At 28.8% G+C, this 27,719-nt stretch overlaps 2 protein-coding genes across 12 annotated transcripts in view; one reads left to right on the forward strand and one right to left on the reverse strand.

The window, feature by feature from the left end:
• The window catches only part of LOC107168177 (uncharacterized), a 213,107-nt gene that overhangs the window by 153,080 nt on the left and 32,308 nt on the right, over positions 1 to 27,719 (forward strand). For 5 of the 11 annotated variants that reach the window (XM_089222101.1, XM_089222100.1, XM_089222103.1 and 2 more), the window contains one exon: positions 4,657 to 4,740. The exons of 3 other annotated variants lie outside the window; for them this stretch is intronic. The gene's annotated coding sequence lies outside the window, so the exon portion shown is untranslated. Of the gene's footprint in view, positions 1 to 4,656; positions 4,741 to 11,337; positions 11,674 to 11,699; positions 11,786 to 27,719 lie in introns of those variants that run through there. 3 more of the 11 variants (XM_089222109.1, XM_089222108.1, XM_015519554.2) reach the window with 3 other exon arrangements.
• Positions 1 to 27,719, reverse strand: part of LOC107169549 (sphingosine-1-phosphate phosphatase 2-like) — an 88,644-nt gene that overhangs the window by 5,242 nt on the left and 55,683 nt on the right. The gene's annotated exons all lie outside the window — the stretch shown is intronic.

The following is a 27,719-nucleotide window of genomic DNA, read 5'->3' on the forward strand; positions in this document are numbered from 1 at the left end:
CCAGATGAAAAAATAATAAATGTTTTTTCTATTTTTTTTTTACACATTTTTTTTTTTATATTATCATTCCAAATCGAAAATGCCCGGTACAATTACAGTAAACTATGGTATATGTATAAATGATAAAGCGTACTGTTATCAATATTATTATTACGCCGGGACAGTGGACCTTCGCAGTCTCAGTTGAAGAGGAAATCTAAACTATAAAATGACGACGTCCTTTGTATAAACAGTGACGATGAACCGTGGTTACGGACGGGACGGAGTGGTAATCCTGGTAATATAATATTGAGCTTTGGCCTGGGGATCTGTATTATTGTATAAGCTATAAAGTATAGACCTACTGAGTATGATTTAATATAATATACCCATGTCCCATATATATATATAATTTAATCCGTAAGAAAAGGTTGTTTTAAATACACATTATTATTGTATGGCGTGCGCCAGCAGCAGTATGAAAAAAACCATATTATGGGCACCACTAGGACCAAATTTGAGTAAGGTCGCAGTAGTGGTGGCAGTAGACGATCTAGACGGATAGTAATCGTGATAATATACGCAGGATTTCTGGTAAATAGTGCCGAATTAGAAAACGCAATAAAGTTCCATAGGCACATTTTTCAAAAATTATTTGTTTTTTATGTGCGTCATGAATGTTTTTCGTTTATTCCGATTTACATATGACGAATAACACCCTGGAATATGACCTAATCTAAGGAGGTTCCGTATTAAAGCTTGTGCTCATAGAAGATTTTGATGATTCGCTTTCAAACGTCCGACTGCATATCATTAACGACTTTTTCAAGTTACTTGTTTTATTTCCAGAATCGTTCGCTGTAGCCCTAATATTTTTTCCATATTAGCCTAACGTGTGGACATTTTCTGTACATCTCTCTACTGAGTCGATATATTTATTAACTGCTTGCAATACATTTTAATTCGCATCAATAATTATTTAAAATAAATTATCCGCAGTATGATGCATGTAAAACTTCATTTTTCCTTTATCATATTTTATTGGATTATTTTTAATATAATATATACCTAATTTAATAATATATACCTACCTATTTAAGGACCATCTTTATACTTAGATTTTTAGTATAAAATCAGTTTTATAATTTTAAGAATTTACACTAAAAAAGTTAGTTTTATTTTAAAAAAAAATGGTATTGCTACAAGACACTTCTTAAAATGTATATCAAATCAAAGCATTTAACAAATTTAAGGTACCTAGTATAGTCTTCTACTAAGTTCTACAGCTTGTCAATCTTATGTTACATTTAAAAAAAAAAAAAACAATTTTTGTGACTTATGCTTATTATATTCAATATAAATTCCCCGAGATATAAGTGTCTAATTGTGCCTATGACAACGACTACGCCTCCTTTGAATGAATGTATTATACTACATATTCATAGTGATGACATTATAGCAGGAGGAGTGGCAACCGGTATTGTGGTTAGGTATAATACCACTACGTGTTGTGTACACGGTGAAGAACAAACAGAAAAAGTTTAACTGTGTGTGCATATAGAAACGATATTTTAAAGAAGATAACGAGGTTGAGTGACGAGACGAAGGGAAAGACTATCTTGTAGGAAGATTCGACGACGAGATGAGGACGAGAAGGTAGACGCTGGAAACATCGTTAAGCTGACAGCTACATGTTTGGTTCGAATTAAAACATTATAGAATAATAAATTAAAATGCTAACGTTTCAAAGAGTTTTGCATCATTAAATCAAAATATAGAGAATATAATATCGTATAGGACAAACAACGTTCGCTCAAAACACAACCCTGTACAACTACTGCAGTACATTATAATATTATACCGTAAAATATAAATAGAATTGATTCACTAAACACACTCACTTTTTTTCCTCTTTAATAATACTAATATTCAAAATCTTGGGATTTTTTCGTTAGTTTTGTATTAACTAGTACTTTAAGATTTTCTGGTGGATGAAAAAACTTCTGCTTTTTCCCAATTGTACTGTAAATTATCCACTAAATAATTTATTGTAAAAAGTTGGCTTTTAATTTGGAAAATCAAAAGTTTACATTCCTTTGTACGAAAAATCTCAAGAATTTGAAAATATGATGTTTAAGTACATTTAAAAATTTTAAAAATCATAATTCAAAAAAATTCATCGTGAAAGTGGAAAAATTGATGAATAGTATATCTGTCGTATCACCTATTTATAATATTAGTAATAAACATATTAATATATTATATTGGGATATAGATATCAAAACAATAAATTGAAAGCATTTTAAGAATTAAATTATTTACTAAGTACATAAATATTTATACGTATAACTATTTCATCCGTCATAAATATCTTTATTTTATAACTGAAGATGTATTCGTTTTTGTTATTATTTTTTTTTAAGTCTATGGACACGGTGAAGAAAGATCTCGACGCAGTCGACGCGTATGGTATATTAGTATTATAATACATGTAGGTACTGTCATAATGCGCAATTTTTATTGTCATATTATACCTATTGTATGTAGAGCTATATTTTGTTACGTTTTCATCAATGATAGTGCATGGTATAAGTTTTAAAGTTTAGGCATAAGGCAGGTGGAGCAGCTTTGTAACGTGAGAACAAAAACGGCATGCACTCTGTATAATAATGTGGTTTTTGAAGTACCACTCACAAGTGTATAATTGTATAAAATTGTATAATATACAATATTATATCTTGATATTAAATTTTAACAATTTATATAGAAATCGTAATATTTCAACGATTGAAAAAACATTTTACTCGTTTTCCAAGGCACGTGGCATTGACGATATTGCTTGGTATATTATTATTATATATCGTGACGACAGATTGCTGTTGCTCAATTTTTTTTTTAAATATGTATTACGAAATAAAAAACCTATAATGACGGTATGCTTGATCGTTTTCAAATCGAAACGTATTACCGCGACTAACCGGTGTGTGTTTCAACCGACAAAAAATGAATAACGGTACATCTTAGGTACCTAATACTGAAATCGAATTTTTAAAAAAACACCGAATGGATTTACATTGACCCACATAATGTGCATAAAGCATTACTTTTTTTTTTACATTTGAACCCCGTGCACTCTTTCGGGTTGCACTACTATCAATTTGAAGTGAAATATATTATTGCACTTTATCATGATTAACTCGATATTTATATTAATCGTTTTTTTATAAACGTAATGTTGTATTTCGATGATCACTAGCAGGTTGAAAAATTGTCCTATGAAAAATTCTTGAATAATAATAATAATAATAATAGTGTAATTTATTGCAACAAACGAGGAATACAATATAGAGGAACATATTTATTAAACAGATTACAAACTCATACGATTAGCATACATTTATTATGCTTGAATACGGATGAACTGAGTTCATATTACAAGTGAACGAAAAATAAAATAACAATAACAATAATATTCTGTCACCTCACGAAAAACTAAATTTATGACTAACAATTAATTAAATATGTTTGCATTATTATAAAACATACTATTACACTATAAAATAAAAACAAAAATGGTGCCATAACCGACTTTAAGACGTCTTACATAATAATAAAACAGAACAAACTTGGCCACTGTAAACTTATTTCAATAATATGCTTTGCCCAATTGCAACAGTCCGAGAGTAACACGTTTTATTATATTCTTGTATAATAACATAAGTTCGAAACATTGTTATGCTTACGCAAAAATATACAAAATTTAGCAGCCGCTTAATTGTTTTGTTTCTTTAGCTTTATGGAATTCAATTCCTAAAAACAAAAAGAAGCACATTTAATTTTGATTAATATAAAGCATATTATTCAAAACCGCGCTTAACAATAATTTACATAATAATATATTTTCCGATAGCTTAACGTAAATGTAAACGAATTACATTCCACTGAGATTATAATGTAAAATTAATTTAATGATATAATAATAATAATAATAATAATATAGAAAAATCGCACATGTTACATCAGCAAACACGCGCATAGAACAATTTTATTTTAAATCTATTAAGAATCTATTATAGTAACGTTCAAATTCTTTATTTTTCAAAATTAACGAGAAGGAAATAATAATATATTAATTTTAAGGCTAAACCTAGCTATTATATCGAATTTAAAAATTTTTTAGGTTAATATAATTATAAATACTATTTATAATCAATGATATTACCTATATCAGTATTCAGTGACATTAATAATTTACATACATATATTTTATTATTTAAAAAAAAACAGTCCGCAGCAATTGTGGCCATTGAACGCAATTAATGATTTATTAAAATACGTATTATATTTAGTTATATTAATTTCAATAGGTTACCATTTAACGTCAAAGATTTTGAAGTATTCAAACCCGATAAACCCAATAATAAACAATATTTATTTTTAAAATATAACTATATTTAAGCCAATTGTTTGAAGTTATTTATAAGATTTATTAATAAGATTACGTGTACCTACTGTAGTCATATTCGAAATAATATTTTGTTACAAAGCTTAAATTATAGATCTCTAAAACGTTTTTTGTTGGACCTTGGACCAAGTTATAAATGTATAATGAATCTAATAAATACACAATAATTGGTACTTAAATCTAACATTATTATTTTTATAATTTTGTTACAGCAATTTATATAAATCAAGATTTCCTTTGGATCACTCAAATTAGTATCGACTATTTCACATCCCGTATTATACATTTATACCTGAGTAAGTAATTAATTCATCTTTATTAAAGGTTTGTCCACTATTTAAAGATAATTTAATGAGTTTAAGATGGGATTTCTAAATGATTAAACCTATTTTATATTTTAAATATTTGTTTTCAAAGTTAAAATATATATGCTTATTAATACCAATATCACTATTATAATATTTAAAATAGAATATATATTATATATATACATTTTTTTTTAAAGTTCATTTGCTTTATGGCCATGCCATATTGAAATAATGAAATTTATTCCATGTACCAACAGAAGTTCAAAAACGAGTTAAGAGTCAACTACAAGAGCTCCGAGCTTGTATATTGATGTATTTTAATGCAATATTATCACAGGTATACAGGTACCTAGTAAGTTTGTCTAAAATTCGTTTTGTACTTTTGAAGTTTCATATTCCTGTTCCTGAAATCGAATAAAAAATAAGAGTAGAAAGTTTGGTACAAATTATAGTGTTAACTTATTAGGTAGGTATATCTTTTTTGTTGTTATTGTAAAATTGTACATTAGTACGTATAAACTATATTATATTCGTAGCTAGTATTTTAATATTATAAATTCAGGTAAGAGTTTAGGTATATTATGCTAATAATAAGATACCTTATAATTGTCTTTAAATTATAAAACGATTCCACGTTGGTTTTATTTTACTCGTGCGAATGCCATACATCAGATAATTATAGGTAAATAGTTATGAACTATATTTTATGGTTTAAATTTTTACACTATAAATATTTCCGGTTAGATTCAAATATTTACAACAACAATAATCATTTCTAATACAGTGAAAACTCTGTATAACGAATGTGAAGGGACCATGTGATTTCTTTCGTTATTGAGAGTTTTCGTAATAGAGAGCAATTAATAGGTTTTAAATCAAACCAACCATTATCAGTTAACTTTATGTTATTTATGTAATATAGAGTTTTTCGTTGTAACGAGTTTCGTTATAAAGAGTTTTCACTGTATTTTCAAAATCATGTGTGTACCAGTCCTTGACCCAAGCTTAAGTACATCGACATACTGTTACTATATACATTAATATGTCAGATCGATTGTGATGATTTATAAGTATGCTGAAATTTGCATTTAAATCAAATGAATCTTCACAATCATTACAAAAATATATTATGTTATTTTTAACAGGTTTTATTTTAGGTATATTTTTATGTTTAATCCTATGGTGCTTATTTAAATCGGATATAGTATTATACTTTGAATCGCAAACTTCACATTCAAACATTTTAATAATTAATTAATAATAAGTAAATAAAAAAATTATTTAAATTATTCAAAAGGACAACGAATCTTATTATATTCAATATTGGCAATATTGCTATCAAAATTATTGTATTGCTGATAATACAGAATAGTATCACAGCGATGTGAATAGATAGCAGTAACGTCACGGATATGGATCCAACAAAAAATTTTTCCTGCGAAGAGACATTCGTATTAAATTATAGTGCCATGATCCTAATATCGCTTTAAATCCGAAAATCATGCAAATCATCGGTGTGCAGGTATAGCAACGGGTAAAAAACTTGATTAAATATAACTTATTACTTATGTATAACACTACCCATCGTACGATGAGTGACCTACTTATAATTTTATAATACAGTTTCGTCATGATGAAGTGATGCGTGCGCAGCATTATCGTCATGGGGGGGGGGTGATTTGTACAAGTGGCGCAAGTTGGGGAATATTACGATGACGAGATGGACTAAAGTTCGGTCGAAACTCTGGGCGGTGGACAGACGATTGTGATTAATTTAGAAATTCTGTTGCAATAATTCCTCCTCGGAGTTCGGTCTCTTGTGAATTTGGCACTGGAGTTTTGAGCCCGACACAGAGAGGAGTCCACCAGAGTTCCGTGCGTACCCATATCAAAACCTTGTCAAAAACAAATCGCGTCATCAGCCAGCGTGGAGTAATCTGCATTTACTGCATGTAATAAAACAGACGGTGCTAAAAAAACAACAACTTTTACAACGAAATACTTACCGAAAAACTGGAATTGGCTGACGTGCACCTGCTGACCGAGAGAAATACATCAAGTGTACCTTCTGATCAAACAGTGGTTCTCGACTACCAATTCACAGTTTGAAAATTTGTATGTTTGACTCTAACAGTTAACTTTTTTATTTTTTATCATCGAGAATGTATACGTTATTTTACAAGCATGGAATTTAATTTTATCACATTTAAATCACAAAATTATGATATTTTAAGCATTTAATGCATAAAGAAAATTAAATTCTTAGGTACAAATTTACAATTATTATTTGTAATAATATTATTAATATCAAATAAACCAAATTTAATATGAATAATCCTATTTCGTTTTTTAAAGTAGATTTTTTAGCGTTCTAGCTTTATACGAACCTACTTAGGTACCACTATTTAGTACATATACGTCGATAATCGTTGTGATACAATATAGATGTTGAGAGATTGACCAACCACTCTTGCCCTCTATTTTACTTCCTTTTTACAATCGCCAAATTTTCAAATTCTTGAGATTTCAAAATACTTACTACTTACTTAAAAAGTGTCCGCGGTGGAAGATATAAAAACTTCTTTTTTTCAAATAAGAACTCCTTTGTTTTTCTATATACTGTAAATTATTTAACGGATGATTATCAAATAAAAAAAAAAGCAACAAACAAACAATCAATTGTCAAGAATGTCTTGTCAGTTCTTGTAATACATAAGCTTCATACTTCATACTACCGTGTTATAATTTCTTCGAATTATAATATATTACAAACAGTACATGTATCATTTATTTATATTTTATTACCCCGTTTATAAAACGGAGACAATATAAATAATGGTTTAATAGTGTGTTTTCTTTTAATACGTATAATTACGACTGGCGTTTGGTCACGGCCTACAATTTAAAGTACTGGGGGCTAAATATTTGTTTGCGTAGCCCCTAAAAATTAATTAGTTTTGGAATCACGTCCCCTCCCCACTCACTCACTCATCCTGCCACAGGTCGTCGCATAACTAGATACACGGTGCTACTTTGAATGGTTTGTTTAACGTGGCACATAGAATTGTTTTTCAGTCCACTTTTGGGTCTGAACATAACACTATACTATATCAAAACATGAAACGAATGTTGTAAGCAGGTACTACATATTTTTTTTTTTATCTCCGAGCGTGTTTAAGTCCTACTGTCTATATTGTATTTAAATGTCGACCTCTAATTAATATTTTTATATTCACGAGGCGTTCCGAGCACTGTCGAAAGGTAGTTTGCTGGAATCGCAAGGGTAATAATACCGTGGCAATCAAATAAGAATTCCCAATAAATCACTTAAAGTTTTTATAGGCGCGTTTAGTCTACAAACAATGTACAGAGTGATTAATCAAGCATGCCTACTCCATTTTTTTCTTCTTAAATGCAGTTATTCAAAATCTGATTATTAAATGGACATTTTTTAAATACTTAAATATCGTATATTTGAATGTTTGAATTTTTTTTTTTTTTTTTTGTAGTCTTGTGACGATATCGTATTCTAATTTTCAAATGAGAAATAATCTTTATTTTAACTTCAAATTATTTAGCAAATATTTTTTTTTGAAAATTTTATTGTCCCTAAATCAAACGAATAGTTTCCAAGTCGTTAAATATAATGCATACCAAGGATAATATTATGCTAAATGCTAAGATATAATAATATGCTTATGTACATATAATTTAGATAAGAGATTCAATTAAACATGAAGATATCAAAGAGTCATACTAGTCCGGGCATCTCGCATCTGGATAGTGGATAGTATATAAAAAAATAAAATAAAATAGTATGAATAATTTGTTTATAGTTATGTTCTTATTAGTCATTACATACCTATTTAAAATGCTATTATGCTAATAGATTTGATTTTTAAATCAATTAAGAAACAAAGGATACCTATATACATATCCTTCTTGTCTTATATCTTTTTAATTTTATTTTCGATTCTCAGAAATATTTCATTATACATGAAATATTGTTTGTTTGGAAAGCTTCAAAAAAGGAATTAGCATCCCCATTTCCAACAGAACCAAGCACGCCCGCAGGATAAAATCCCACCCGGGGCAAGATTAAAATTCTAAAACCAAATCAAAAAGATTATTTTAAATTTTAATATATTTCTAGTGTCTTCATTCAAAAATAGCATAACCTAAATAGAAAAAAAAACAACAATATGTCATTACAACATTAGTCCTTTATACGTGTAGGTTTACAATACAATATTAATATTTTTTGAATACATGTTAATGTAGATGTTACAAATTAATTATACTTATATTGATTATCAAATAAAAGTTATATGCGTCTTGGTTACATACAAAATGATATTGTATAACGTCTTCAATAATTTTTGTTTTTGCTTTTTAACAATGTCTTTAACATGCGTGGCATTAAATTAACAATAGTTTTAAAATATTGGAGTAGGGGCAATGGCCCCTTTGCCCCCCCCCCCCTGAGGACGCCCTTGCATAGAACGCACTCTTTAAGGACCTACGCAATACAACAAATCTCAACTATTAAAAAAATACGGTCTTTAAGTAGGTATATATAAAATTTCAAAAATTAGATTTCGAATGAGTGCGAGTATTTTCAGGTGGTGAATCAGGCTGTATAATAATATATTGTTACTCATCCTCGTGTATGATGGTGACAGAATCAGTGACGTTGTGTAATAATAATGCAGTATTATATGTAATTAGTAGAATCGTATGCAGAAGAATTGTTAGACAGACACGTCACGTTCAATAAAAAAATGTACCAAAGGATTTGGAGCAAAAACACGTACCCACGAATACTATATATATGTATGTATATTATGATATACCTGAGCATAAGTATCATCGCTCGTGATATTGTGTATGCTTAGGGTTTTCAGCGAAAGCGTCGGTAGTCGTGTCAAGTGACGGTATGTCCTTAGTGTCAGAACTGCAGTGCACACTTAAAAAATGTGACTAAAAAAAGAGTCCTCCCCGGGGTAGTTTTTTTCGATGGGTCAACAACGAAACTACTTGAGACCGTAATATAATAAGCATATACATCACATACAACACTCGCAAATAAATGGTATGTATATGCTTGGGGGGGAGGGTATATATGTTATTACATAAATCGATTTAAATATTAACTTTATCAATTTCATATTAATATTTTTGACGACATAGAATTTTTTTTTTAGCATATTATAAATTAGATTTTTGATATTATATTAATATCTTGATGATTTGTTTCCGCAGATTCGTTACCCGACGCCTACACCGTTTTAACATTATATGTATTAATAATTAATATTATGGTAACTGTTATGACGTTGTCTATTACTGGTCACAATAGTCACATATCATTGGTGACAGACCCATAACAAACGGTGGAATATAGTATATTATCATCATCGCTTTATACACAGGCATGCGCAGAATTTGACCGCAGGGGGGGGCCTTAAAAGGTGCGAACTAAAGATTCTTGTGTGATGATAATTGATTAATAAATAAAATAATAACTTAATCACATTTATATTTTATTTATACTATTAGATTAAAACTGGCTTTACTTTTTTTTTGTAAAATCTAAAAATGTTCGCTGTCTAGTATAATATACATATCTATGCATTTATTAAAGAAAAAGCCAGAGGCCGCAGAGGGGGCCGTGGCCCACCCGGCCCTCCTCCTGTGCGCACGCCTATGGCTTTATATTCAAACAGAGAATTTTGATGTTGGAATAATATTCAACAAGAGTACATTACACTACGACTTAAATATACTAATACTAATATACAGAGTGCAATTTAATGTATATAATATTATATTGAAATAAAATATTAATGATATAAATTATTTCACTATACCTATGGCCTGGGAACATTACACGGAGCTGCATAAATGATGACACGAGACTGGTTAGGCCCTAGGCACACGTATATATCTAGCAGACCGGACGATAATAGTATTATTACTTAAACATTTTTTCTAGGAATCAAATATCTTTACCTATGTATGATGGGACTCCGTGAAAATGAGACTTCAAGGACCAGAACTATATCAAGGCCATAGTGGAACTCTTGAAGTATTGGTATAATAGCAGAAAATATAAAAGATATTTTTTTTACCACCCTAAAATGTATCATTAAAATATTGTTAAGATCGTCTTATTAGTAGCCAGTAGGTGCTTCTGGACTCTGGTACCTACCTATACCCTCGAAAAATTTGATGAGTACCTAACTGATTACCTGTAATTATAAAATATAAATACTTCGTGAAACACTGTTAGGTACAGCAGTACTCTCAGTTGTTTCAAGACCGGATAATAATATGGGAACACACTCGAAAACGAAACCCAGCCCGGAAGTAAGTGTAGTACATATTACATACAGCATGTACAATGAAATAATATTACGTTGGGTTGGACTAACCCGCACTCTAGCGACCAACTAGGGTGATATACGACCATCTCTAAACACGTGGAAACACTCCCCCCCGCCACCGAGAACATTAATAATTATGGCGGGTGAAACGCGCGCGGTTCGCGTGCACTGTGCACATGTCTCGGTGGTTTACGATTCACATCGGAGTGGTTGTCGCGCGATAAAAATCGTCGCTTTCAGAACTCCGATCACGTGAACATACGCGTCGTTAGTCGTCCGGGTTCAACGTACATAATGGTAGATATTACGTTTATCGCCACGGAATAACATCACTTAATAATATTATATCGTACAATTATGCTTTAAGAATGCGCAAGATTTTTCCGTGTGATATCCAGAATAATATTTTACCGCAAGAATAACTTACTCTTTCGCGACTTTTTTTTTAAATAAAAATAATATATTGAGTTTAAAGGTTTTAGTTTTTGAGCGAAACGACGAATGTGAGTAATATACCTATTGATTTTATAATCGTGTAAGTGTGTGTTGTTTTTTTTTTAGCTTCTTAATTTTTCCGCCCAAAGACACGTTTTTTTTTTGCAGTAAGAAAAATTCTCGGATCATTAACACCGAGGGAGCTTTCTGCGGTAAAAAAAATGGGTTTAGTTTGTACTGATTATCGTGGGTCAAAAGTAGAAATTTCTCAGTATTTTTTAAAATAATATAGAGAACTACAAGAATAGGTGGGACAATAAGTTTCAATCTGCTAAGTAGTGATTCTATACAGAAAGTGTTGAGTGTAATGGGTGTGCTACATTTTATTTCAATGGAATGTATAATATGTATAGGTACATAAAATAATTGTATATACTATAAACGATTCAGAGCTGGGACGGTCTATCAGCCTACATCAATAAAATTATGAAGTATATTTCATGTTATTATTATATTTTTTTGATAGTATTGCTATTAAATTAAAAATTATTTTACTTTTAGTATTACAATAGGTCGATTTAATTTTTATTGAAAGTAAAGTTGAATATGTTATTAATATTTAATTATGATAATTGTGTATAAAATATTATGTTGTTTTTCTTTATGTCAACTTAGTGCACCTATACTTAATAAAAATATTAGTTTCAGCAATAACAATTTTAAAATGTACCTGCACATCTAATACATTTTTAATCCAGAATGGTGGAACATTTTATTTTATATCTTATTAGATTATTGGGTTTATTGACTTTTGAGTCAATACCGTCTTACCGTATGATAGTAGTATGAATACCTACTATATAAACCTAACATTTATAATATGTTGTCAACTATTAATTGGTAACGAGACATTTTTAGACCTTCAGCCATAGTTAGAAACATAGATTCGTTTTAAATATACTACGTGTACTCGTAAAAGTTACATCGCATGATATTCTACAGTGGCGGATTTAAGGGGGGGGGGGGTCAGAGGAGCCTGAGCTCGCCCCCTCGGCCCATAAGATATGTAGAAATATAACCGTTACGTAAACTTATAATCACGATTCACGAAAAATTCAGGTTTCTGATTTTGTTTTGATACTTAATATTTAATTTTATTATACTTTTTATTTATAAGTCAACCGTGAAAGCTGCTTTAATGTCACATCTTGTACTGATGTAAAAAAATATTGAGCGCTCCCCCCCCCAAAAAAAAAAAACAAAAACAAAATCCTAGGCCCGTCACTGATCTTTCAATACATATACACGCAATTCGGTAACTTCGTTATAACTTAACTATAAGTCTCATACAATTGTAGGTAATATAAATTATAATATTGTATGATATAAACACGTGTATATATTATGTTCACGATTGACAAACTACGCATGTATGATACAATAACTTTTAGCAGTTTCAAGTTCGAATAAAAGTCGCATTAGCTTAGTGAAATTGCTAATCGAAGAATCCAATTAAAGTTCTTATGTCTCTCGGAGCGACGTAGACCTAATTTATTCAAGTATTCGCTTTCGTTGATGCGGCAAAAAATTTTTACCAAAATTTAAATTGTACTTACCTAAAATCTGAATTGTAAACATTATAAGTTGTATAATTATTATAACATTATACTATACATCATATTTTGTAATAAAACAATAAAATCCGGTACAGTTTTCGAAGCACACACTCTTGATTAACTGTTAGATTTAGTATGTCATTCCTCATTAGTATTCGATTAACGTGAAATATTGCTGTTTTATGCGAATTTAATATCTATAAGATTATAATTTATAATTCTTTAATGTAATTTCAAAAGGGTAATTTATTGAACTTTTAACTTTTACTCGATGAAAAATCGCGGAAGAACAATAAATTAGGTATATAATACTACATAATACAATGGATTATGTTGTTCGTATCGGACTATATATATATTATATACATAATATTACACACACATATAAGCTTTGTTTGGCGAATTAATCCAGAAAATACTAGTCTCAGATAATTAAACTTTTCAATTTTTTTCTCTTGGCTCCTGATCAAACTTTAAATTTCTCCGCGATAATTTATTAATTCAAATATTATCATATTAAAGCGCGTACTGTATTGGCATCTACACAATGAGCAAGTTCTGTATTTTAATTACTGTAAAACAAACCCTTGAAATATTTCTGTTGTTAAGTTATGGGTACGATTTTAAATAACTGTTGTCCACTTGTTTTCTGAGTTTCCACGTTGGTATTCTAGCTGAAATATGATGGCTATGGCGGTAAAAAAAGTATACGTATAAAATGGAATAATACTTTTTTCCAAGCCCAAGATATTTTTTTTTTTTATCCGTGAAGGAATAAATCCGATTTCTTCTTTAAGATTTTCTACATAATATTGCATGTGTATAGTTATAGGTAAATATAAAGTACTTTAAATGCATAAAGTGTATACCCGACCCCCTGAAATAAATGAACCTCGTTCGTTGGCTACAGGTTTTCCGTAAAAGGTTGGAGGTTAACAGAGAATAGATACTGAACCAGAATAACCTGAATATATAATGTCAACGTTGTATTATAACATTGTTGGGAATCTCGTAATCTCAATATTTTTGTATACATATGATAATATACATAAAGTAGCTATCTATATGGCATTTATAATCATATTTAAATAGGTAGATTTCATAAAAATAGTATGACTTCAATCATAAACCAAACACTTCTTATTTTACGCAAAATACAAATTGATTTTCGATGCTAATATTATATAGGTGCTTAATGGTGTATGCATATATGCAACGCGATCTAAAATAATGTACATGTACTGTCTTGGAAAATAACTCTTGCAATGTATAAACTATATTCTAATATAATATTACCATAATGATGCCATCAACTAAAAACTTTAAAAAAATGATTTATTCCTTTTTATATTTTTATTTCATTAAAAATTAAATAGGTACAATCAATATTATGCATTAAATTAATCCGATAAATAAACTCGAATAAAGTGAATAAAGTAATTAAAATAACAATAAGTAGCATGGTTAAAGAAAATATCGTTTGATTATTACTCTGCGAAGAAAATATGTATATGTATATAATAATAATAGAAATAATGACAGAACATTTATCCGAGTTCATTTTTTCTCCCATTATTACTGTAATAATTAAGTTAAAAGGTCTTCGGACCATTTTCTTTTTAGACGACGACGAGTGGTATTTATTAGATCAAGAGAGGATAAATTGGAAATAAGAGGATTTAAATGAAGATGTAGTATTTTATGATTTAAGTTGTAGAATATAGATGATGCTTGTTTAAGGATGGTCATTATAATCAGGTCTCTGTGCAGGATAAGATTACTTTAACATAACGCAAGACGTTGCCGCATTAGTTATTGTTCTGAGGGATATTGATTGAAAAGACTGTAATATTTTTGTCTCGAAGGTTTTTGAAGTAAATACATCCAATTTATTATTAGTGAAATTAAAATCATTTATTTTCATTTTCATAAATTAAGAGAACTAAAAAACGGTTAAATAAAACAAAACTGGTAATACAACAATAAAAATATAAGTTTATGTTAAATTTTAAACTGTTGATTTATGTATGGCATAGTTATTTATTTTTTCCTAATTTGATCAATTGTTGGAATATGTACCGCAAAATATTGGGGAAAAATGAATGCCTGCGCTCATCACAATATTTTAATATTTTATTGAACCTACGTAGTATAACTAATATGTTGAAATGTGGCTCTCTCTCTATATATATATATTATATATGCCTAAGTGTCTTAAATATTTTAGGACGGGATGGTACATCGAACAATCCGGAAAAATATTTATATTATACTTGTACGTCTTATTTAAAGGGGCTTATATAATATTTTTTAAACCATGAAGAATATTATATACGTATAATACGTTTCAGAAAAACGTTATGAGGATTAGTCGTACATTAATATACAGCTGAGAACAGTGAGAACTGTTGTGTTATGAATATGATATTGTTGTGTAGTATTTTTACAGTATGAAAATTTCTCAATGAAAAAAAGTTTGTTTTTCAAATCATTTTTTTACGTGAAACGGTGAATAATCGTTTTTCCAGCTGAAAAATTACATTTTACTATGATATCGATGACACGCAACATTTATATTAAATAAATTGTGTGATTTTGAATTTGGTTCTTAACTATATATTTGAGTATTATTGTAAGTAGAGTATTATGTAATACATTATCACTGAGAATAATTCAAACTGTGTGTCACAGTTTCGAGAGGCGTCGCGTACATTTACAATTAGTGACTACACGGAAAAGGAAACCAAATAATAGTGATTATGACGATTGGTATATTATTTTATTCTAAACGTTAAACACTTGATTTCAGTTTTCTGCGCATAATTTCTATTAAATGTTCAAACATTATGCTAATTATTAACTTTTTAATCATAAATATAATATCAATCTAATACATACAGTCGAATTGAAATAAACTAATAACTAAAATTTGAAAATAGACAAAACATCACTAGGGGGTATGTATTATTTGAGATGGCTATTTTAAATTTAACTTAACCAACCCTCAAGGATGATAAAAAAAAAACAAGTTGTTAAGTTTTTTAAGTTATCATGACATGACTGTACATAAATTATTTTAGATAATTAACCAATAAAACATACCTATTGACGTAGATATGTTTTCGGTCTGATACAACTTGTTTTTTCTAACTAATTTTTTGCGATTTTTTATCGCCATAGAATCACAAATCAATAAAAAAACAAGCAAATATATTATTATATTAAAAATCAATAATATGATTCTAAATTATTATTCATATTTCTGTAAATATTTTTCCACTGTTTTATACTCAAAAACATATCTATGGTTCTACCAATTTTTTTGCAGAGGAAAAATATTATCTAAAATAGTATACTACATTTAAATTTTGATTTTTTCTTTCTATGTCCTATCTAATATAATTTGCAGGTCACCTACGTTTTGTGGAAAGATTAAGACAAGCTGTATAATGAAAACTTTTGACTAACTCTGTTTTATAAAATTTTGATGTAAGCGCATCCAATATTATGATACATTTGAATAAAAATTTGTCGAATGATTTATTTCATTCGTAGTTGTTAAAGTAAGTACACTTTGAAATAATGATTTGATATCAATATTTTACTATGTTTATACAAACAGTATATAGATATTAGATAGGTACTTTAAAATATTTTATTTTTTATTAAACTATATTACTCTCTCTATGTTATAGTTTTGGTTTGAGCTGTAACAATATCGTTTTCTATGGAACTTTATTTTCCAATAGTGCAGTTTATAATATGTTATATATAGATTATAGGTAAATATCAAATACTCTTGCCGTATTATTGCAGCAGTGTTATCGACGTGACACATTGTGTGTCATAAATATAAAGCGAATTTTTCATTGTACGTTTTACAATGCCCTGCAAGCCGCTTTTCCGGATATGCTGCAGCGTCTTTCCATATAAAATCCGTTGCAGCGTTTACCAACGTATTTTTCTCCAAATTTGCATAACTTGTTGTTGTATAGTTTTTACTTGAAAAATATTTTACTTAACAAAAAAAAAAAAATGTGTTATTCAGGGGTGCAGGAGTAGACAGAAAATGGGTTGCTAATTGACGAATAATTGGTATTTTCTTGGATTTCGTTACTGCGTCGGGATTGATAAGTATTATATTTAACAATATTTTCTTAAATTTGAAGCGTATTGACGTATAAAAGTGTGAAATAATCAAACCTTCAACGACTCCTATTGAAAAGTTGTAATAGTAGACTTCACCTAATATGGTGCCTATACTATTTTTTTATATATTATATTATTATGGATGGGAATTTTCGCCATAAAATAAATCATTTTATGCCCAAAAATTTAAAACAATGTACCTAGAAAAAAATGCACACTCAAACTTGTTAGTATTAACAGCGTATTATACCTATAGTAAATATATCTGGTACCTATATAGGTACACTGATAAACAATAAAAATATTTATCATTACAAAAATAAACATAGGTTTGGTATCAAAATTCATTAAAGTAAAAAAAAATGAGCATAGTGTTTATTACAATTTGTATATCAAATACCATAAGTAGACTTTTTTCGTAACGTCTTTACCACGTAATGCCATTTAGAGATTGTATACGCATGGAAGCACTTTAAATTTTGTAGGCTAGCTTAATATGCCCATGGTAACTCTTTATCACTTAAATATTTTTAGACATTATGCAAAAAACAATCAACATGGTTAAATAATTGATTCAAAAATTAATAAGTAATTTTTCATAAAGGTTTTTTCGTTGTTTTGACTGACTGAAGCTTTAATCTTCATCTGCAGTCACACGACTGACAACCGTTTCCGGTCGTGATGAAATAATTATTATACGAGGTAGGTATATAGAGTTTTGAAAAATATCTTAAATAGTAATTATTGTTTATATTTTCGTTGGAATTCGTACAAAGATACCTTTAATATAATCTTTCGTGGAAACAGACAACACGACGATGATTAAGGGCGTGGGTGACATTGGGGAAAAACTTAAACTCGCGGCATTGGGTTGGAATGATAAGATGTGAATTTAACACCCACTCTAGACCTATCTATATACAAGGTGTAACAGATAGAACTGACTTTTGGACTAACCTTTTTTTCACATTAACATTTATTTATTTATTTTATTTTTTTTTTGTTCATTAAATGAATCTAACACTACATGTATAGTAATTTTTTTATGTTTTATTTTTTAGTGCTGAAGATAAAAAAAATTAATTTAATAAAAAAAATTATGGATAAATTCAAAATAGTCTATTTGTGTATCTAATTATAAAAACAATTTTGAAATTTTTATGGTAAAAAGATTTATCTAAGTCAAGTAGTTTATTTTTTTTTTAAACTAAATATTCTTTTGGTTAAATTAATTTGGAACGCAATAACTTTTTAAAAAATATGATTTTTGAGAATTAGCTGACATGGCTATATTTCTTAAATTAATTATTTATCATATAATATTAAAAAAAATTGTCATAATATGATGAATTGGCATAATTTTTTTTTTTTTTGTCAGGTATTTCTGTTACACCCTGTATATCATACTTCAGCTGCAGGAGTGAGTGGTAGGTAAATGGTAAGTCAACTGCGGTTATGCGTCCCGGTGAATCGATGGTAGTCACACACATACTATACATATAATATTAATATCATAATAATATAATATTATTACATGTACATATTATAAACACTACAATGCTGCAGCGAGCTAACGACGAATACTTCCGGTCGTTTAAGTACCATTGTAATTAACCCGTTTGAGGCTAAAAGGCTATAGCAGTAACCGTAACAAATATATATAGATAGGTACCTACTACTTAAACTAACTTTGAGTGCGTGGTATACGTATATTATTTATGTAATAAATAGCATTTTACAGGACTGATATATTGTCCGGGATGTCATTTTTTTCAGACGTCAGTTAGTTGTGGTTAATTATAATATTATCTTTTTTTGTAGATGTTTCCCGAACGTACCTATATAGGTATATTATATATTATATTTAGATAAACATGGATAAAGTGTAGTTATAATATGCGTTAATAATTAATATACCTACCTAATTCTTGAATTTCATCAGCTTAATATTACAATGTCTACTGAATATTGCTAGCATTCAAATACACTTTAGCTAGATGACTATCTCGACGAATCACGGCTTAAATTCCGCAGTAATACACTTTTTCGTATTTGTAATAACACTGTATTAGATAGATGACTTTCCAAAAAAAAAAAAAAAAATGATAACTACCGATACAACTGCGCCTAACTCAAACCGACTTGCATAAATTAAAAATTATAAATGTCCAAATCTCTCGTTTTTGATAAATCTTTAATATCATGTACTACTTTAGACGGGCATGGACCAATCGTGCCTAAAACAAAATTTGTATTTTAGGGTCAATATACCAATTGCGCTGCATACATTTTATGGTAAGTGTACCAATTGCACTCTTTATATATTTCAAATAGAGCATATTTAACAAAAAAATTAACAATCAATTCTTATATTGATAAATACAAATCTGGCGAAATTAACAGAAAATAATTTTTAAAGATTGTGTGTTATTAATTATTATTATAGTAATGTTTAAATATGAATTATAATATTATTATGTATCTATTAATACTCCCGAAAAATAATTTATGTGTTTATATATATTTTTATTATATTTATAATTACGATTTAATTTTGAATAATTGACGATCAAACTTGTGACCGGTTAGTGTACCTATTAATTTATTTTTATTATATTTTTTTTTAAATCAGCTTGTTATTATTATACCTCGTGGACTGTGGTGACAAAATTAATTATTTTATTATAATTGTCATGTTATACTTATGATTATATTCTCCTTTCTTCGTGTTGAACAAATATAGTATTCTGTAAACTAACCAAATTATATTCTTCTAAATTGAAATTCCATACTCAAATTAATATTTAAAAAATTATTATTATTCTTAAGACATGCAAAAGACAATCATGATTACCTTAAACTCAAAATCTTATTATTATTATTAATATTATTTTATTTTAGTTTTCATTAATTAAACTGTATAATGGCTATAAGTTCCACCGAATTGGGTTTAGGTTCAACACGCGGCTTATAGATTATGAGTTAAATGCTCCTTGATTCATGGGTGGTAACTATTTCAAAGGTAGTAAAATACTAGAAATCTCACAATTTATTATGCATTAATACTCGCAAAAACTCGGTTAGTAACTAACTAATAAGATTCCCTTAGGTAATGTAAAATGTATAGAGCGCAAGTGGTCTATCGACCCTAAAATTTTTAAAGCACAATTGGTATATCGACCCTAAATTTTTTAGAGCGCAATTGGTATATCGACCTTTAAATGTTTTGAGCCCAAGTGGTACATGAAAAGGTCATTTTAAGCGCAATTGGTAAACTTTCCTTTAGTCCTTAGTATCGCATCCCTTAAGTAGGTGAACCCGTATATTTTTAACTGGCGCACACGAATTGCGAACCAAGTCAGTTAAATGAACCATTGTGAATGAATTGCGTCTGAAATGCAATTCGTGTTGCTATTCAACCTATACAGTAATTATAAGTAGCCTATTAAAAAATATTGCCAAATAAAATGTACACTAAGTTAACATAATTTATAATTTAATGTATTCGTTAAGTTAAACATACAAACTATTATATCATACAAACCTGAAATCATATAAGATGTACTTGCATATAATCAAGTTATTACAATGTATGAAATAATAAATTTTGAATTTCACATATCATAATATTTATAAACTAATTATAGTTAAGTATAGAAACCGCAAAAAAAAAATTAGCAATTGAACACAGGTCGCAATTTGTGTTGCCTTTATTTTAAGATAAGAGTGTGACCGCAATATTATTCTTGTGCACTGTTTTTAACGAAATCTTTAAATTACTTTGCACCTGCCTAATTCATTGAAATTATTACAGACTAGGAGCCACCAAATAGCGACCTGTTGACAATAAAACAAAAGTAAAAACCATAACATTATAAGCTATATAATTTATTATTTTTGTTCATATTGGGTTTATCGATTTAAGCAATTTTGTAAGTCCATGTACGATTTTCAGATTTTTAATGTCACCACGATTTAAAAATATCGCAGATTATCCAGATTTTATTTAAGTATCTACTTTCTTACATTATATTAAAAAATACATGGTTTTTATTTTTTTTTTTTTTAATTCTTAAAACACACCAAAGTAATAATCAACGGACTATTCATTCATTGAAATGAACTGCGCGCCAAGACTGCTGCAGCTGTAGAACAAATACGTAACATTTTATTTTTCCTTTGATACAACTAAATAACGCGCATTCAACTCACTCACTTTCTTATTCTCTCTCTCTCTATATATATAAAGGGTAGGTATGTCGGGGAAGTACCTATATATGTGAATTCCGACGTTGACATTTCAGAACATTACACTTTATATACGCACCTTCGATACTGAAAAGTGATATTTAATACGTACCGGAATTCTCGATCCGAACCACGTGGGCTCTTTATCTTTGTTCTGTTTTATTCGGTTGTCGAAATTGTTTCCATGTTCGCACGAGCACATATAGCGTACGGACTCGAACGGGCGCTCGTGTATGTGTGTTCGCGTGTAAAAAAAACTATTGTTGATTAACTTACACACAATCGAACCATCGGATAGCTATTGTATTATGTACGTTACAATGGTTGTGTAGCCGTGTAGGAGGTATACGTAATTTATTATTATGTTATACCTAGGTATATCTAGGTATCTGGTATACAAACCACGAACACGCATAGTTGTACTGTGTAATAATAATTGTTATTATTAAAGCCCGGATTTCAATTCAAAATGCATCTTCTTTTGGTTGATCATAGACAATGATTTTCAATTAGGTGCCTACATAATTCGTTTCATGTAACGAATTTTATTCTGCATTTTTCGCATATTTTGGCGTTTTTTTTATTTTTAGAGCATTTTTAACATTTTTAAAGGTTTTTAAAGCATATTTGTTCTATATATTAATATATATTTTAGTATCTATGTCGTATGTTTAGAATGAATAATATTGCTTCAAAACGTATGCGTGTTAATATCATAACAGCATCAAGCCAATTTTTCCATTTTTTTTTTTTAATAAAATAATAAATATATTTTAATGATAAATTCCAAATCAAAATAATAAATTGTTTTTAAAAAAAATATGTAAATGGCATTTTAAGGTCATTTTCGAGGTAAACTACATTTTTTAAAGATATTTTTGGCTACTTTTGAAAGCATATTTATATGTTTTTAAGTGCATTTTAATCCGGACCCTAATAATAATATATATAAATTCCCTTTTAAAATAGTATTGTTTTACTTTTTCTCTTACCAATCGGTTTGCGATAGTCGCGAAACATATAATTGCACATTCATTATGGTATAATCATTGATTTTAAAATATACTTTATCGTGCTGTTCTAAAACACGATTTCCGAGAACCTATAATGTATTATTATAACCTAATCTAATCAATATTGTATTTATATAATATTTTGTCATCGGTTCATATTTATATATTCGTATATAATCATTTGTACAATATAGGCTAGACTAAAATATATTCTAGATAAAACGAAGAAAATTTCAAAATTAACTTAATTGGTAATATTAAAAAAGTAGAAGTTGGTTTTAAGTTAACGTAGATAAAAATAAGTTAAAATTAACTTAACTTTTAACTTATTAACTCGTTAATGCCCAGCCTTGATTATATAGCCTATAGGAAACCGCTCTTAAAAAGAGTCGTAACAATATATTTTTCGTAACTTATAAGTACATAAAGATGAGCGATCCATTTAAGTGTCTAATTTTATTACCTCGAAAAATTTTTACTTTTTTGAAAATATTTAGTTTATTTAATATTATCATGCACGTATAATTTCAAATAAATTGTATATAAATATTATTAAAAAAATGTTTTTGAAATAATAGGGTAAACACTTAAATGGATCAAAATAGTCATAGATATTAAATTTATCATCGTAGGGACCTACATAAACCGTATAAATGCGCTACGATAGACTATAATCTATACAATAATAATATATAACTTCCATTTAAAAATTATATTGTTTTACTTTTCCTCGCCAATTGGTTTGCGTTCGTCGAGAAACCTAAAACTGCGATTTTATTACAAGCACTCGTTTTCCTGCATGAACCGATATTGTATAACAATAATATTTTGTCGTCGGCTCGTCTTTATATTCGTATAATAATTCGTATACAGTATAAGGTAACCGCTCTTAAAAAAGTTGTAACAATACATAATATTTTTCAAACGCATTTATACGCGCACGTCAAACGGTCTCGTCGTGATATTATATTTTACAATAAAAACCATAATAATATTATAGCCTCCTAAAAACAATACCATGCTACACCTATACATACAACTATATATTTTGCAGTTCTTTTCGCCGTTGATGTAATGTTCGACGAATGATTGTTCAATCATAAAAAAATATGAAGTCTGCTGAAGCTGTATCGTTTTAAGTATACTCAGCTCGATCGATTCGCAGTGCTGAACTCGGGGAGGTTATGACGCTATCGAATTTGAGCGGATTTGACAATACCGGTGTCTGAATCGATTACGTTATAGTTATATTTCTGAACTCCTGCAACGATTGAGACGCATAAACGGTGTCGGCTTATGACGGATATAATAGTATATATATAGTATGGGGGTGCATTCGGTACAAGTTAAAACCGTGAAAAAATAACAGCAAAAGTCAAAATCGCGAATATAAAAATGACGAAAACAATAATAGCGAAAAGTATAGGAAATTCTTTTTGTAGATAATTATATTATGTATAATGATCAAAAAAAGAAAAATTCTGTAAAAAAATGTCGCGTGCACTGTTACTTCCTACATCTGAGTAGAATAAGTAAATATTCACCATATAAAGTCATTTTATACTTTTAATTCTTGGACGCAGATCGCGCAATAAGGATAAACGGTTGATCCATTTCCAAAACCTAAGTCGTCCTTATAGTCGGGTTCGTATTTAATCAGTGTTATACACACTTGCATGCTTGTCATATCAAAATCCAAATTACGATATTATGATGTATAATATACATATGCACAGGTTGAAGTAGAAATATCTGACAAATGAACAATGAAAAATTAATATTATAGTTAAATATAAAATAAACTGTGTAAATCATATGGATGATAAATAATATTTAGATTTACTTATTTCTAACAATTCCTTAAAATGATATTTAAAAAAAAAGTTATTACGTTTTAATTTAATTCACCCGGAAAAATATTGATATTTAAAAAAATGTTTATTTAAAAGTTGACTTTTTTAATTATTCATAAAAAATTGATTAAGATGATTTTTGAAAATGTTGAAGTATTTAAATATTTGAATAAACAAAATATGTTGGCTCAAATATGGTATTTAAATGTATAAACTATGGAAAGTTAGAGTTCAAGTATATATAATATAATATACATATTATAATCCCCAAAAATGATTTTTATTTGGATGCGTTAAATTTTTCCGAAAAATCATCTACTTCACATTAACAGGGACAACGAGTGTTGCAGGATACTCGTCCTTTTAAAACATAATATTAATTCCAAATTTTAAGTACTGTTAATGTGTTATAATAATATAAATGAGACCCTTATAAGTTTATAACCATTTATTATTCATACGTTTGGTATGTTGATGCTATAAGTATAATATAGCATATTTAACTTTAACAGCAACCTTAGCAATAAAAATAAAAATTTTAATACATGGTTAGTGGTTACTATAGCCGGGGTCACATATTAAACAACAATGAAACCACATACCGCTGCATACGTGGACAAAACACTCGCACAATAACCATTATCGTGGCGTGAATAATATTTTATTTAGGCAGCTAAAGATTTATTTAAAATCGTATATATATTATCATGTACCTTTTGTCTAATTGACAATGAATAATGTTTTAAAATTAAAATAAGTGATCACATCAATAGAGTTGTGTTTTTTTAAAAGGTCATACAATTTTCTTTCGAATCACTAGAGTTCAAGATTCGGTATTAATAAGTCTGTAGTTTTTTGATATTTATTTATTATTATTCAGCCATAAAAATGTAATATTATTGCCTATTTCAAATAATATGTATTATTTAAACGTGCATTGTACGAAAAACTGTGTATCCATTTATGTATACATAAATTTAATGATGAGAATTGAAATGAGAATTTCGATGGACGAAAACTGTTTATTTTATTACGAGATTGCTACGGGATTTATTTTCATGATACGTCATCGTTTTCACAACGGAATTGCAGCAGCAGCAGGTTTCAATGTATGTCAATTAAAGTTTCGGCGAAATCGTGAACACCATCATACTATTTATGTATTATATATACTTATATATATATATATGAAATATGGCAAATAATGACAGAACGGTTTTCCTGAACAATTTAATTAGGAAAAGATGAACTTTTTCCCCATCATATTTCTCTTGTTCCAACCAAACATTAATTTGTAACATTGTGTAAGTGTTTCTACGTGATTACGTGGACTCCTTAAAACCAAATTCATTGCGATCGCCATTCTTTTTCTGTTCTCAAATTGGTGTTCCGTCTCTCCTCCACCAATGCGGGTCTCTCCTGTTTGACTGGACCACCGACAAGTCCAATATAAAAATTATAAGAGAACGCATACCTATATACAATTGCATAGCAAACATACGAGTCCCGTTTTGATTACAAAGAATACAAATCACTTGTTACTTGTTAGTGTTATTTGTGCTTCAAAGACAAAAAAATATTAACGTGTATTATAAGGTTTAAGCGCAAACAATATAATTATTAATTAAAATATTATTAATTATCATCACACGTGTCAGCATAATATTATTAAATTACCACCTCAAATAGGAGATCGATTACTGCAGACGTGGCAGCTCATCATCGTCGTGAAACTCTTGAAGTACTTATCTCTATCGTAAGTTACTTCACTCATTACTTGTAGGGTTAGGGCGTTGGGCTTAACATGATTTTAGTATATTTTATCTTTTTAGCCACGCGTAAATCGTTGACCAAATTATAAATCCGTTTTGTGGTGACCGTGACGTAGGACCAAATTTCATCTTACATAATAATATTAGTTGTATTTTTTTAACTACCAATAAATCAACGTTTATATTATTACGAAATTGTTTTATTTCAAAATTATTTTCTGTAACATTAATTGTACATTTTGAGGTAATTTTCCCTAAGATTTCAAATGAAACAATTTTTTAAAAACCTTACCTCCCATATTCGCACCATACAAGCATTACAGTCCATTACCCTCCATATGATAACGTCTGCGCCTTGGTTTGTATCCAACTCTTCACTACACTATGACCTAAAAATCGAGTCAGTTGACCAATTATCCACCAAAGATTACAGATCTTTCTATTTCAAACTACCTTCCATTACTAACTCGTTAGTATCGTAAATCTCATCTACTCAACCCATAAATCAGAGATTTGTTAATCTAAAATAAATTCACGTTGAGTTCCATCACTGGTTGGCCTCCCTCTTCATATTATTCAAAATTATAATAGTGTACATAAATATTATCCTATTTACTTATTGTGCTGTCAAACACAGATTTTAAATATCAAATATTTAAAAAAAACCTTACCTAAGTAATAATAAACTTATAATATTGTATATTTTTATTAGAGATAAATAGTAATCAGCTACCTACACAAATTTAGGTAATATTGTTATTAACAATCCAAAATTAATTATATCATTAACGATTATTGGATATTAATTTTATAATTAAAAATACACTGAATAATACAATAAATTATTTTTTAACGAATTTTGAAATGTCATGTTTGACTGTTTAGGTATATTTTAAGGTCATAAATATCCTTACCTTACTCATGAGAACTTAACTACCTATTACTGAGTATGTGTCATAACCTCATAAAATGACTAAAATAAGTATAATGAGTGTATTAGAAAGTGGTAAAAGATAAAATTCGCTTTTCGGTTACTGAGTTACTCATACTAACTCATATTGATATATATGGCAGTGATGGTAGTATTAAATAAATAAAAATAATAAAATTGTATACTGCTGTCAAGACGTCCATCATCACTGTGAGATCTTTTACCACCACTCACTGTTGTTATGGGCATTACCTTGTCTAGTAATGTGATCATAACTCATAATAATATTATATAGTTTGTCGATCATCAAATCGATCTTTAGTGTGATTTCTGTACAATATATATGGATAAGGTTAGGTTAGGCCATATTCATTGAATATTCATCACCGCCGAATTAAAAAAAAATTTTACCTAGCTCTCGCGGAACAGTGAAAAAAAAAATAGCACAACTACCAACTACGATTATTTAGGGAGAGGGGAATTAACTGAAGGTTATTCGCGTGTTTTTTGATTTTATGTATACACCACTCGGCACTCGCATATAAGTATAATGCATTAAAACGA

Source organism: Diuraphis noxia, unplaced genomic scaffold, assembly GCF_037042655.1.
Source record: "Diuraphis noxia isolate RWA-SAM2 unplaced genomic scaffold, SU_Dnox_SAM2 contig0003, whole genome shotgun sequence".
Lineage (NCBI taxonomy): Eukaryota > Metazoa > Arthropoda > Insecta > Hemiptera > Aphididae > Diuraphis > Diuraphis noxia.